Source organism: Euprymna scolopes, chromosome 18 (assembly GCF_053919585.1).
Source record: "Euprymna scolopes isolate OS-2025 chromosome 18, ASM5391958v1, whole genome shotgun sequence".
Taxonomy (NCBI): Eukaryota; Metazoa; Mollusca; class Cephalopoda; order Sepiida; family Sepiolidae; genus Euprymna; species Euprymna scolopes.
In genome coordinates, this window is record NC_136499.1 from 12,855,023 (window position 1) to 12,868,105 (window position 13,083).

Here is a 13,083-nt window from a genome sequence, read left to right on the forward strand (position 1 = left end):
TAATAATAATAATAATAATAACCGAAAAATTTTAAACTGTATAATTAGTATGCCCCCTCTGTCCCTGGATCCCCACTTTTTTGTGTATGTGTCACTAAAAACTGACGTCACATAAAATAAGTGAGCAAAGCCAAGGAGGATGGAAAAACCGAGGAGAAAAAGCACTCGCAAGACTTCCGTTGGATAAGGGCAAAGAGAATTGTGAAATTAGGGAGGTATTTTGCCACCAGAATTCCAGTGAAGACCAGTGGTCATGGTCAATGAGAAATCATTGGTAAGCACCTGTTACGATAACACAAATTCATCTGCAAAAGTTATCGAAAGGGATAGAGAGTACTGGAAATCTGGGGAGACTTGTTGTCACTCTAACTCCAGAGAACACCACAAGTTGTTCCTAAGGAGAAATCTTTGATTATGGCTTGTGTAACTACCCTAGTAGTAGTAGTAGTAGTAGTAGTAGTAGTAGTAGTAGTAAGCTACCTGGCGAAAATACCCGGTAATGTGAAATAGAAAGGCAAACTATTGCACTTAAAGTGACGGTTAGAATCCTAAAAAAGGATATTTCCGTCCGAGTCTTAGAAATATCGAATTAGTGTCTGACATCCGCTAGAATGCCCCATCCCTAAGCAAAAGATAAAAAAAACTGAAGAAGGAAAAAAGAGAAACTGAAGCTATATAGAAATATGTAGAATGGAGAAGAGGACACGAGGCTTCAAATCACAGATGTAAATCACGATTAATTTACTAAAAGTAACGCCCTTCCGAAATGATCATCCGGTTAAAATGGTTTTAATTATGGGAAATGGATCTTTTTGTTTACTTAATTAATCTGGAAATTGAATATTTTATGTTAATCTTGGAGGTTGATATAAAACGTAACTACTTGAATTAAAAATATATACATGATAAAATCTAATAGGTATATATATATGTGTGCGTGTTTGATATGATCAATTAGATTTAAGACATTCACCCAAAAAGATATATATCTATCTATACGTATATATTTTTGTTTTTCTATCTATCTATCTATCTATCTATCTATCTATCTATCTATAAAAGTGAACGTGTCTGTGTGTCTGTGTACATTTTCTTTCGTAATAACTTTGTCAATTTTCAATCTACAGACGCGAAATTTGATGTACAGGGTATTGAGATTTGGGAAAATCGATGTGATCGGTTTTCGGCCAAAATTTGGCTGTTAACGGGTCAGAGTTAAACGATTTGACCTTTCAGAACGCTACCAAACTCCTCCTACAATACGGGGTCTAAACACTTGAAATTTTAGATATAGGTTCCTTGAACATGGATCTAACTTAATAACTCGATTTGAACCCAAAACAATAAATTTTAAGGGGTCATAATAGGGGTAAAATTTTTTTTGTTTTTTTTTTTTTGCTCAGCATACACCTCCAAACACCCGGGCAACGCAGGGCTGAAATGCTAATATATATATATATATATATATATATATATATATATATATATATATATATGAAAAAAGAATAATAATGGAAAATGAAGTCACAAAAAACTATATATTGGTAAATATAGAATGGTTCATTTATTCAATAAGTGTATACAAACATTTAGTTTGGGGGTAGAGGGGACACTTTATACCAAGGCATTTCGAAGCCTAATGCTTCTCATCAGAAGAGTAGAGAAGATGCTAGGCAGCATAATGGGGATGAGACGTCTAGCGTGGGGGATCATCAAGAACGAAATAAATCAATAAAATTATAGATGATGTTTGGAGGAGTTATATCGAATTCTAAGATAAAGGAGGAGATTATATAGAGTGCAATGCAAAAAGGTGTATGGGGTTTCTATACTAGTTTTAAATGTAGGTAGCTTATGTTTTAAGGTTAAGGGGGGTATAGTGTGGATGGGTGGTAGTTCTATTTTATCGATATGTACGGTGCAGGGGTATTTTATTATTTTATTGACAAATGCAACCGAGACGACAACAGCACTTTGAACTTACTCTCTTCTTCTAACTCACTAAGCTATATATATATATATATATATATATATATATATATATATATATATATATATATATATATATATATGTATATATACATATATGTATATATATATATATATATATATATATATATATATATATATATATATATGTATATATACATATATGTATATATATATATATATATATATATATATATATATATATATATAGCTGAGGAGGTGATCTATAAACTGTATATAATTGTGTGAAATTAGGTCGAAAAATGAGTGAGCGGTGAAACTTTAAAGCAGTTATAAAAAAAACTGTCATTTAACCGTATATTCAAACACGGTAGTGTTTGAATGATAAATATTTCAACATATGCGGAATATCTGTAGATCTCTTTCGGCGACAATATTATCAGGACAAGAAGTGATAGCAATGAAAATAATATTAATGGCGAAAATATAGAGCAATGGCGGATTTTTTAAAATATGTATTTTAGGGACAAAGAAAGGATTACAAATATTCAACAAAGCGAGTATAATGCGATTGAAATGCTGCAGCGAGAGAGGAAAAACAAACAAAACGTAGTTAGCCAAAGTTTCCCGAAAAAATTTAACGTTTTTAACAATTCCTTGTGCCAACACAGAGAAGGTTTTCGAATCGAGATAGTGACAGATTCCAAAATGTTTTAATGACTTTTAGAATCCGCTCTATAAAGTATCTACAACCACTTTATTTTGTACTGATTGGCACGACACGGATTCTCAACTAAATACTCGTCAACAGCAGAGTCGTAAATTAAAGAAGAAGCGGTACACACAGATCCTACCCTACCTTGCCTAATCTGGGATGAAACATGCTGGTTTATATGCGTCTGCAAATGCAAAGAATTCCACCCACATAACCAGCATCATGCTGATATTTAAATTGATAAATAATATCACTGTTATCACAGGTTATCTTTCCGAAAATAATAAAAAAAGTGTAGCTCTAGTAGTATATACCAAACGCAAGAAAACAGAGTAGAAGTAATTAATAATATTTCTAACGATCTGTTTAGTTAATTTTGCACCTTCCTTCTTTATCCATATAATTTGAAATAAAAAGGAATAATATTTTAAGGGATTTAAAATCCGAAACCTTTTGATTAATACAATCATTTATTAGGTATTCTGGATAACCGTTATTAATGAGAATGCGTTCAAAACATCATGGATGCACCCTCGAAGTAAAATCAGGCACCTCATTGACTATGTCATTGTCCGTGCCAAAGACCGCTGTGATGTGCTGAACACCAGGGCAATGACCAGTACAGACAATTGTTGGACCGACCACCGTCTTATTCGCTCCATCATGTCTATCCATTTAATGCGGAAGCAAAGGATGCAAAAAAGACAGAGCCGACCAAAGCTCAACATCGAGCAGCTGGGCGATATCACCTACCAACAACACCTCCAGGCGGCTCTTAGTGCGGACCTGCCCAAGCAGCATCCGCATGACGCTGAAGAGCACTGGGACAAGCTGTCTTCTGCCATCATGGACTCCAGTATAAGCATCCTAGGGCAGAAAAAGCGGAAACATCAGGATTGGTACGATGAAAACGATACCGAAATCCAACAGCTTATAGACACCAAGAGGCAAACTTTTATCACCTGGCAGAATAACATCAATTGCAAGGTTAAAAGAGCTGCCCATGCCAAGGCTAAAGCGGCTGTCCAATCGACAGTCAGGAAGCTGAAGAACATCTGGTGGATGAAGAAGGCTCAGGAGATCCAGCAGTTTGCTGACTCTGGGGACACCAGAAGATTCTTTGAAGCCACAAAAGTGGTATACGGCCCCAGCTACCGTTCTCTGACCCCCCTTCGGTCTAAGGATGGGCTCACGCTGCTGAAAGGAAAGGGAGAAATAACAAATAGATGGAAAGAGCATTACAAGGATCTTCTGAACAGGGACACCACTCCAGAGATGGAGGCCCTTGAAAAACTCCCCCAACAGCCCATAATTGAGAGCATGGGAGAACCACCCAGTCTGGAAGAGGTGCGGGATGCAATTAGGAAGATGAAAAACAATAAGGCGGCTGGTTCTGACGGCATCCCAGCAGAAATCCTGAAGAAAGGCGGGCCTGATCTTCTCAGACACATCCATGCCCTGCTGCTCAAAATATGGGAACAAGAGAAAATCCCTGCACAACTTAGAGATGCCCTAGTTGTCTCCATCTTTAAGAAGGGAGACAAGGCAAACTGTGGGAACTACCGGGGCATTTCTCTCCTCTCTACCACAGGGTAAGCCCTAGCTCGGGTTTTGGCCAACAGGCTTACACCCCTTGTAGAAACCATCCTTCCCGAGTCCCAAAGTAGCTTTCGACCAAATAGAGGCACGATGGACATGATCTTCACTGCTCGTCAACTCCAAGAAAAGTGCAGGGAGCAAAATTTACCATTATACATGGCTTTTATAGACCTTACTAAAGCCTTTGACTCTGTGAACCGTCAAGCCCTTTGGCTGGTTCTTGCAAGGTTTGGATGCCCAGAGAGGTACATTCGGGTACTGAGACTGCTGCATGACAATATGTCAGCTACAATCCTCAGTAGTAGTGGAGATGAAACAGAGCCCTTCAGGATTGACACGGGAGTGAAACAGGGATGTGTCATTGCCCCAACCCTGTTCTCCATCTTCATTACTGCTATCCTCCATCTTATAGACAAACATCTTCCCCATGGAGTTCGGATTATGTACAGAACCGACGGCCGACTTTTTAACATCAACAGATTTAGGGCCAAAGGTCGAACGAACACCATATCCATTATGGAGCTACAGTATGCAGACGATAACGCCCTTGTAGCCCTCTCAGAAGAGGGCCTACAGTGTACACTGGTTGCCTTCACGAGGGCGTACAAACAGCTAGGACTAACAATTAATATAAAAAAAACCCAAATCCTCCATCAATCACCACCAAATAGTACTCCAGTCTCACCCCCAAACATCTCCATTGACAACGCTAGACTGGAAAATGTGGACCACTTCCCATACCTAGGCAGCATCCTATCATCAAAAGCCAACATAGATGATGAAATACAACACCGTCTCAGCTGTGCCAGTGGGGCTTTCTCAAGGCTAAGGAAGAGAGTATTTGAGAACCGTGACCTTCTGGCAAAGACCAAAATCATGGTATATAAAGCTGTCTTGCTGCCCACTCTTCTCTATGGATCGGAGACCTGGACCACATACAGGAGGCACGTAAAAACCCTGGAGACGTACCACCAAAGATGCCTCCGAAAAATCCTCAGAATTAGTTGGAAGGACCGACGCACCAACACCAGCGTCCTGAGTGAGGCTGACATTCCCACTATCACCGCTACTGTTGCTCAACGCCAGCTCAGATGGACTGGTCATGTTGTCCGAATGCCGGATCTCCGCCTCCCAAAACAGATTTTCTACTCTCAGCTTGTTGAGGGAAAGCGTGCCCAGGGTGGCCAAAAGATGAGGTATAAGGACAACATCAAAGCAAATCTAAAGCGGTTTCACATGGACCTTAAGACATGGGAGGACGTGGCTGGGAGCAGGTTGGCATGGAGGAGCGCTGTCCACAAAGGTGCTGCGCTTTATAGTAGTGACCTAAATAAAGCTGCTGAGGATAGGCGCAAGCACAGAAAGGACAGATTATTAACCAGACACACCCAACCCCACCCCACCACCACTACCTTTATCTGCCCAAATTGCACAAGACAAATTGGGTCTAGGATTGGGCTCTATGCTCACCTGAGGACCCACAGAAGCCACAACGGAGGACAGTCTTACTCGGACACGAGTGACCGCCGATGATGATGATTAATGAGAATTTTCCTGATCCTATCAAGTTCCGTGTCTAGTTTACAAGGCGGACAACGCACGCACACACACACACACACACACACACACACACACACACGCACATATTTATATATAGAGATATAGATATATATTTGTGTGTGTGTCTGCGTCTGTGTGTCTATGTGTGTATTCTTTTCATTTTAAATTTAAAAACGATCATAAAAATTCAACGTGATAAAAAAGTATAATTAGGCAGAAGAATCCTGCTATTTTCAACAATGTTTGCTTATATGTATGGATTTATACATATACATACATGTGTATTTATATATATATTGACCTACATAGAAATGAATTTAAAACTTGCCGTTTTTCAATGTTTGCTTATATATATATATATATATATATATATATATATATATATATATATATATATATATATAATAAAAAGCTGAACGTCTGTGTGTGTGTCTGGTCACGAATAGACTCCTATGTGGTTGACTATTATAGAAAACTTGTATATATATATATATATATATATATATATATATATAAATATATCTATAACGATAGAAAATGTATCGAGACACAGGAATGGGTATGTTTGATCTGGCATAATGATGATTCATTAAGATTGCGGTGGTCTGCGTACGCACCTGGTCCACAAAGTATGGAAATAAAAAAAATAAAAAATAAAAAAACGTTTACAAGTGTTTTTGATATAGATGTACATAAGTATACTTTGATAAGTATGTTTTAACTTAAATAGGAATGGTATAATAAAATTGTGGGGCCTGCCCTCCATAGAATGGAAATAGGCACAACTTTAATAAAGACTTTTCATATCTATCTGCGTAAGTATACTTTGATAATTATGTTTCAGTTTGAGGAAATATGGTATAATAAAATTATGGGGGTGTACGTTCGCGCCTGACCTCCATAGAATGGAAATATTTCACAAAGTTTAACAAGGTTTTTTAATATAGCTCCACAGAATATTGTGATAAGTGTTTCCTGTGAACAGGTATGGTATAATAAATTATGTGGTTTATCTATTTTATTTTTACTTTCATCATATTTTGCTTTGGTTCTGATACCCCCAAATTCGAAGCTATACCTTTATAACCCTTCCTTTTCATAACCTATCATACTTTCATAAATCAGAGTCCATTTTCTGTAGGCTGTTTTTGAACCCAGTCATTTTGCGAGTAAATATATATATACGGGTACTTTTGCGAGTAAATATATATATATATATATATATATATATATATATATATATGAATACATATATATATTCACACAGCCACACATATATATAGATATATTTACACACACATTATATATATATATATACAAATATATTTTTTTCAGTCTTTTTAGTATAAGCATTTAAAATTGTGATAGACGCTTGAAAATTCAGTCTGTTATTGCTATAATTCTTATGAGATAATTGACTAATTTTTATGATTTTATGTTCAAATGAATAGCTACAGCTGGAAATGGAATATACCCTACTAAAGCTTTATTGTCACAATTAGAATAATGCAAACGTATTGAATACTTTAGCCTGCTTTTGGACCATCTTGCATTAATCTAGCATCACTTTTTGTAGTGGCATAAGGGATCCAAGGAATGTAGAAAGTCTGTGAGAGACTATAAGATGGCTGTTAGAAGTAAAAAAGTCAGAAACCAGAGTTAATTGGCCAAATAAAGAATTTTATTGATAAGAACCTCGTTTGTCTATAGAGATAATAATTGTACAGTTCGATGTCAGTATGGGAAATGTACACACGAGTATCAGCGAGAAAATGTGTGTTAAGAGGAAAATGTGTGTTAAGTTTGTTTCAAAGAATGCTTAGAGTAAAATCAGGCTTATTGACCAAGATAGGCATCAGGACAGTTCCTCACGCTTCCTATAGTCCAAATCTTGCTTTCTGGGACTTTTTGTTATTCAGGAGAATCTTAAAGACTGTCGTTATGAGATAACTTAGGAGATGAAAGAGTCTGTGACGAGGTTCTCTGACAGGCTCACATAACATCAGGCCTTCCTGAAGTTGCAGTCAGATGAGATTACTTCGAAAGACGACTAGAATAAAACTTATTGAAGCCACATCATATATATATATATATATATATATATATATATATATATATATATATATCTTCTCTTCTCTATATATAAAATGAACTCATTTCCCCCTCTGAATTTGACCTTAATAGGATTAAAAATCAAGACATTTCATGCGAATGTACTACACGGACTGCAACACAATGTCTCCTGCGTGTTATAGGCCTATTACCTATCCACTTCCTCGATAATCTTAGATTCCTATATTTTTTCTGCTGAGTGTTCACGGCCAAAATCTGTTAAATAAATGGAAGTGGTAACATCTTTTCTCTCTATTAAATTGATACTCTCCCCCGCGACCACTTAACACCGGTGCGGATATGTCCACAGGGGAATTTACGAGGAAACACCGGTTTGAGTTCTTAGTATCTTACAAAAAATGGATTGGCATTTTACCGTCGGGTGAAAGGACACTTTCGATTACAGCCATTCTATGGGTTACTTATGCCATTTTTTAAATTTCTTTTTATTTTATTTTTTCCTTCCCCCCCCCATTTTTCCTTTTTGGTTGGGGGGGGGGGGCGAGTCGAGGGATTATTTAAACGAAACGAAATAAGCTTGGATTCCAGGCTTTAGAACAAACTCTACCAGTCAGCGGCGAGCGTTCTTCACATGTTAAAATGATTACTCGATTTAATATTTTATTTAGTGTATTTTTCCCTCTATTATGTTTGCAGGGATTTTTTATGTGATAGTAGGGGGAGGAGCTGACTTCTTATTTTCGGATTACTTACTTATTTATTTTTTATTTCTATACATTCGTTTTCTGGGAGTTTCATTAGCCCAATTACTACTACGCTATCGATATGGAATCTGACGACATTCCAATTGGTAAAAAGCGACCACAAAGAAAACAATACAAAAAAGAATACAAAATTAAACACCTAACAATTATATGGTTAAAAATACTTTTTTGCAGAAAACAAACCAATGTTAAAAAAATATATACATACAATCTATTAAACATATTTTCATTATACACGTCAGTTTTCTGGTTTTATTTACTTATTTATTTATTTTCATTTGTATTTTTTGCAGTTTGTTCTGTTTATTGGATTTTATTGCAGAAAACAAACCAACAAAAAATAAATTAAAAAAGTAATAAAATACCATAAACATTTTTGCATTTTACACGGTAGGTTTCTTGAGGTGCTTCCCCCCCCCCATTTGTATTCTTTCCAGTTCGGTTTGTTTGTTTGTTTGTCTGTTTGGTTGTTTTTTTCTGGTAGTCTGCTGCTGACACAGATGATTGCCGGTCTCGCACGAGCAATGCTTGACGGGAATTCACTCGAATTCGGGTCCAATTATTCAGGACTACCTTCATTTTTTCTATTTTCCCCCTTTTTCTTGGGCCCTAAACACCTGCGATTGATTTTTTAACACCCTTTCTTACATCCCCCCCCCAGTTTTTGCCATTAATTCTTTCAATTTTACGCGCATAAAACAAACAGATAAAAATAACATTAAACATATTTGAGTCCTTTTTCTTGCCAGGGAGGGGGGGGAGGCAAATAAAGTTTTATTTCTTCACCAGATTGAACACTAACAGAACACATTCAGCATAAATCATTTCGTTTACAAAATAAAGTCCGCTGCTTGCATTTACAGAAAATTTACTCCCATCATATATTAACTAAGCCAGGGGGCATCTATATATATATAAGCGAAAGTGTGTGTGTGTTCGCCTGCTTCTTCTTGTCTGCGAATGATTTGCTTGCAAAACTTGGTCAGACTTCCTCGCACCTGTTTATTCCGCTTCATAAACATTCATATAACGCCCTTATGAGTTTCTCTTCGTCGTGGTCCAGATGGTTAGGTGACTGGCTTTTCTTCCCTTTCGTTTCCACCTTCGCGACAATCCGATCAAAACTTTTTTTTCTTTTACACTTCTTTTTAACACACACACACCTCCAAACACTCGAGCAACGCCGGGTAACCCCCCCCGCCAGTATATATATATATATATATATATATATATATATTTATATATATATATATATATATATATATATATAGTAATTTATAAAATATATATGGTGATTAAGCTACACTTAATATTCGGCGTTTCATCCACTATAGAATTCATCAGGCTTATGCGCGAATTCTGTGGTTGTTTCTCGAAAACGAGAAACAATCACAGAATTCGCGCATAAGCCTGACGAATCCTATATTGGATTACACGCAGAATATTCAGTTTAGCTTAATCGCCATATATATTTTATAAATTACTAACTAACTCTTCCTATGTATTGAGCACTTTTGAAGTAAATACTTAAAGTTTACGCATAAATCCATACTTTCGCATATTTATTTTATGTGAGTAAATGAAGTAGTTATATATATATATATATATATATATATATATATATATATATATATATATATATACATACATATATTGATGTTGGCGTTCTGTAGGTGTTCAGTGTAAATGGAGACGCTCTGATATTGTTGTATCTTCTTTGTTAAAACTGCTAAAGATTTATCAAAGCTAGCACGAAAGCCCGGCAAAGCCCGGTCGTAAATTACGTTTTAATATGATATTGTAACTCTTGCAGATTTCGTATATATTATTATAGAGAATTTTTCATCGAGTTTTATATATTATAAATTTACGATTTAAAAAATGAAAAAAAAATAACCATATGGCTTGGATGCATGAGCTTGAATTGAAACCAAAATAGCAACTTATATATATATATATATATATATATATATATATATATCATACTAATTGCATAGTCTTTACAGATGTTAGCCATTCCAATGCTCCCCACCAACCTAATCATAGTTATCAAGTCAATATTAATTAAAACCTAAACCGCATCCATGAGCCCGAAGATGACTTTTCAGGCCAGTATTAGACTTGCACAGTCTGCAACACATATGGAAGACAAAGTTATGCGTTAGAATTTGTTTTACTTCTTGCTCCGTTTTTTGCCCACTATGCTCATGGCATGTGTTTTTTATGGTTAATGTAAGCTGCTTTTTGAAAGGAGCACGCGATTACAAGCCTCACATTTCCAGCTGTTCAATTCAATGGGAAAAACCGACACGTCCCCCTTCGGAAGGCTTCTCTTGAGTTCAGCATCAGTAATTTTTCCCCTTGCAAAAAATTCAGAATCCCCTCCAACTAGCCTTCTCCTATTCAGGCCGGCGTTCTGCTAGGGTCGCCAAGTTCTGAACAGGAATCTTAAAAGCTTTAAGTTCGTCTTTTATGCAATCCTTGAAACGCTTCTTTGGTCGATGTTGAGGACGTTTTACAGTCTTAAGCTCGCCGTAAAACAACTGCTTAGGCAGTCTCGTATCCTCCATTCGAACAACGTGACTTAGCCAGCGCAACCGGTTCCTCATCACCATTGCTTCGATGCTCAAACACCCAGCTTTCCCAAGAATATCCGTGCCAGGTGTCAGAGACTGTCATTTCACATTTAGAACTTGTCCAAGACATTTCTGATGGAATCTCCTGACGTTGTATTGTCCAATGTTCAGATGAGTAAAGCAAAGCAGAAAGCACATAGGTGGAGTAAACACTGATCTTGGCTCTGACAGAGATGTCACGATCGTAGCACAGCCAGTTTTCTAATGTTCCAAATGCCGTGCTAGCCCTCATGATGTGAAGACGTATCTCCGCATCCAGAGAGTCATCTGTGAAACTGATCACAATTTGATAGTGGAAAATTTAAACTCTGTATTTGTAGAAAGATTCGAATGGCAGGGGTTAGTGCTCCCAAACGTGTTGATGTCTCCAAACTAAGAGATCCTGCAATTCGCATAGCTTTGGAGGGAAAACTAAGCACATTGAGTTTGATGATAATGATAAAGGCTCTCTTGGGGGAGAAAAAGGTTCTCAATGAGAAAACTTTGAATGACAATCTCAGAAACAGAACAGTTGTTGAAAGAAAATACAAGGAACATAAGGCAGTTCTACAAAGAGAGAGATCAGGAGAATGTAGAATATGTGGTGGTTCAATATATCTGCAGAGGTTCAATCTGCTTATGACCGGAAAGACACCAAAGACCTATATAGTTTTCTTAAGCAGGATTTTGGCCCAAAGCCTGTTCTTTTTCTACCTTTACTGTCCAAAGATGATTCAACTCCCATCAAAGATTCAGATAAAATCAGATGATGAAGCATTTTGCTGATGTATTTTTCAACTCATCATCTGTCGATGAAAGTGTCATTAGTGGCTTGCCTCAGCTTGACATTCTTCATCACATGGATAAGTTACCCTCATTCGATAAGGTTGTCTCTGCTATGGGGAGGATAAAGACTGGGAAAGCACCAGTCTGCATTGCCATTGAGATTCTTCAACATAGAGGGATGCATATAGCCAATGCATTACACATGCTGATCAAAACGTCTTGGTTGGGTTCACCAGTACCACAGGACTGGATAAATGGCCGATTAGTTACTCTCTACAAGGGGAAAGGATCACCGTGGTATAACGATTCTTAATCGGCAGGGAAGGTGCTAGCGACAGTCTTGTTGGATAGGCATCGAAAACATCTGTCCCTTAATCATTTCTGAGTCGCAATGCGGTTTCACTGAGGGTACGCGCACTGGAGATGTAATATTTACTGCAAGACAGCTGCAGGAAACGTGCATCGAACAACAGTTGCCACTTTATGAAGTATTCGTGGACCTCACAATCGCTTTCGATACCGTAAACAGACAGGACTTGGTGGTAATTCTTGGGAAGATTGGATGTCCTCCTACCTTTGTCAGGATGCTTCAAGATGCACAATCTCAACAATAAAAATATATATATATCAATATGACTTGGGTGCATGAGCTTGAATCGAAACCAAAATAACATATGAATATATATATATATATATATATATATATATATATATATAAAGAGAGAGAGAGAGAGAGAGAAAGAGAGAGAGAATAAATGACAAAAAATTATATTCCAAAATACATGATGTTGACCATCTTCTAATTCATTCCTTTAATTCAGTTGACTTATACAATTCTTGTCAACTGAATAAAAGGAATAAATTATAAGATGGTCAACATCATGAATTTTGGAATATAACTTTTTGTCATTTATTCTCTATATTGCTCTGTAATTACATTAAGCTTCTTAAATAAGGATTGATATATAATAAGAAAATATATTTCTACAGAAATATATTTATATAAAAATATATATATACA